General features: G+C 37.0%; 1 non-coding gene across 1 annotated transcript; it reads left to right on the top strand.

Moving 5' to 3' along the window:
* The first annotated feature begins 2,376 nt into the window (after nt 1-2,376).
* On the top strand, nt 2,377-2,450 carry TRNAQ-UUG (transfer RNA glutamine (anticodon UUG)). Its single transcript has one exon. It is a non-coding gene; the product is annotated as a tRNA-Gln (tRNA).
* The last annotated feature ends 667 nt before the right edge of the window (nt 2,451-3,117 follow it).

Genomic DNA, 3,117 nt, shown 5'->3' with positions numbered 1-3,117 from the left:
TCACACTTTGAGTTATTGTGTTCTCTTAGTATGCATTATATGGACTAGATAATCCTCTTTGAATTCATCACCATCATTGATCCATATGTATCAACATCATTGATTAAATGCAACAACAACACATCAACATAGCATAGGAAGGCCACCACCGCACTATCAAAGAAGTATCATTAAGAACCCTAAGTGACCAACATCGTAAATTATCATCATTTAGGAAATATTTTGGAAGTATTAGAGATGTGTAAGATATCCAATGAGTTGCGACCATGGTCGTAGAAGAACCTAGAATTAAAGACATCAATGTCTTGGACAAACTAGGCATGTAGAGATAACCTCAAAGGGATAAGGTTAGGCCAAGGCATGGGCACTTGTGAGCCTATGATATGACACCTTCTAACACCCTCTCTTAGGGCACAGGTGAATGAGCAAATATAGATGCACCATGGATATTCTTAATAGTGTGAACTCCATTAAATGCACCTCAATAAGAAAACACCATGAGAAGAATTCCAAATGCCATAATCCTTCTTTGAAAGCAAAGTGGTTAAGCTAGCCACCTTGCACACCTTGTAGCCACACAAGCTCCATGGATACCCATTGGATCCCTCCATGTGAGACCACATGAACACATCACGTTACACATCCTAGGATGAACTTGGTGCTAGACATACTAGTCCAAGTTTTAAAGTTGCTAGAACGTGTGAACTTGATAACACACATCAAGTTTACCAGAACTATGATAGAATATCATCAACATGCCATGTCTCCACCCTCCAACTCTCCTGTTTTGGCTAGGAATATGTGAGTATGTATAGCATCACTAGAGTTGACAATATGTAGTCACTCAAGCCATTGGTAGGCCTTTAAGTGAATCAAGATGTTGTAGACATGCATGTGATCTCATGCTTAACCAAGCACAACCATGATGTTCACATACATCAAGTACTGCTAGGTCTCTGGTATCGTCGTTCTCTTCAAATGTGACATGACACTATGCCACACCATTGCTTCTCTTCCCCTTCACATGCATTATTGTTGCTTCACTGAATTGTGATAAAAGCAAGGAATCCTCCAAAGACTGGAGCAATCCAAAATTCTCCCTAGAAAGCATAACTAAGAACCGACACAAATCCATGCAAAATGTTAGAACAATGAATCGGGGACTATTCACAAAGGGGCATGGTGGAAGGTGGAGCTAGAGTGGAGGCACAAGTCGAAGCAAGAGAGAAGTATGAGCTATGGAGGTTCAAGTAAGAAAGAGCAAGAGGGTATGTGGGAACTCCAACAGTTGCAATGTGTGACATGCCTTTCCTTATTCTATTATCATGTAAAGAATAAAGAATAAAGTAATAGTGATGGGTGGCAGCCACCTATAGTGTACAAGTGTGTGAGCAGCAAGTGTATATAAGTGATGGGTGGCAACGACCTATAGTGTACATGTATATGTGCACTAAGTGTATAGTAAATGTAGGAGACTAGGCACACGTTATGCTTTTAACTTCCAACAACCTTCCACTTAAAGGCAAATGTGCTTGCGTGAGGAGAAAATAAGAAAAAGTGATAGTACATTGTGTATATATAAGTACAATGGGATGAGGAATAGATGTCACCTCATCCTACACCCATCATCTTCCTAAGAAAGGCATATCATTTCACTAGGAGACTTTTAGTGAGTAGATTATTAGCATTCTCATTAGTTGAGATCCTTACGAGCTCAATGGGCTTATCTTCTACCACCTCTTTGAGGAAGTAATAGTGCACTTGAATGTGAACTCAAGCAAAGCAATGAAATAAACATTGCCAAACAAAGCAATAAAGTGCAAGGAAATAAAATGGTTTAAGTTGACTCAAATTAAAAGAATTGCAATTAATACCTTACTCGTCTATTCGTTTCTTATCCATTTTTGCCAATTAAATCAAATAACAAAATCCCATAAAATGAAGCAAAAAGTAGTTGCATTGGGCTCATTTTGAAATTTGATTCTATGATTTAAAACTATATAAATGTTAACTCGTTTGCGTAGTTTTTCATCTTTCAATTATATCTATCTATTTTTCTCTGTCTGTGCATAGCTATGGATATATATTTGGCTTTAGTGCTTCATTTAATTAGTTTATTTCGTTAAAACTTACTTTCTTTCAAATAAATACAAACTAATATGGCGAGAAAAATTTCATCCCTTTCCTCTATACAAACACATAGTGAACTTTTTGAGGTTACTTTCCAAGGGAATGGCCTCAAATTCTGAGAATGAGAAGATAGGAATTATTATGTTCAGTAATGATACCATCATTAAAAAAGAAGATATGGTTAAATACATTGGATTTTTTATGAATGTTCCTATGGAAAAAGCCATGTCAAGTTACATTTTTTAAGCATTGATGGCTCAATTGGATAGAGTGCCTGGCTTTGAACCAGGTGGTTAGAGGCTCAAGTCCTCTTTGATGCACATGCAAGACACATTGCTGTCTATTCTTAATTTTGGCCCTCAAAATCCTTAATTACTTTGGTTTACTTACTTATTAATCTATATGTCTATTCGATGCGAAACCAATGGCTTCTGGTCCAAGGGCTTTTTTGTTTGTTTTTTACCTTTGCCCTTAAGCATTAGGGATATTTGGTAGTTGGTTTAATGTGTAAACAAGAAAGTAGACCTTTGTGAAATGAGGAAATTCAAAGCTAGCCCAATGCACATCAATAGGAAAGTTTGGTATTTTGATGTCGACTGTTTGTCTTTTAAAGGTACGTGAATTGGGCTTAGAATGTCATAGGACAGACCCATATTCAGTGCAAGCGTTAAAGCAACTATTTGTTTTTTATGCCATTCTAATAAATAAAAGAAAAGTATTTTTTTAAAAACCAATCCTCTCGTACCCCTTAAGCAACGTGGCAGAGAACCTTTTTTGTTTTTATAGTGTTTGGGTCGGGTGCTTGGATTTGGACCAAGCACGCTTCTCTAGCTTTAATAGCCTAGTCTGAGATTATATTGTTTGATACGAAATGATCGTTTGTGACTTGTAGACGTCGTATCTTCTTTTATTTTGTATCCTCTCTCTATATCCACCGGTTTATCTAGGCATATCGTCGGTTATTTTATTTCTATGCTTTCCTACCCA

This window comes from Lygodium microphyllum, chromosome 3 (genome assembly GCF_053477565.2).
Source record: "Lygodium microphyllum isolate KBCC chromosome 3, Lygodium_microphyllum_v1.1.10, whole genome shotgun sequence".
Classification (NCBI taxonomy): Eukaryota; Viridiplantae; Streptophyta; class Polypodiopsida; order Schizaeales; family Lygodiaceae; genus Lygodium; species Lygodium microphyllum.
Note: the sequence above shows the minus strand (reverse complement) of the source record. Positions and strands in the feature narration are given on the sequence as shown.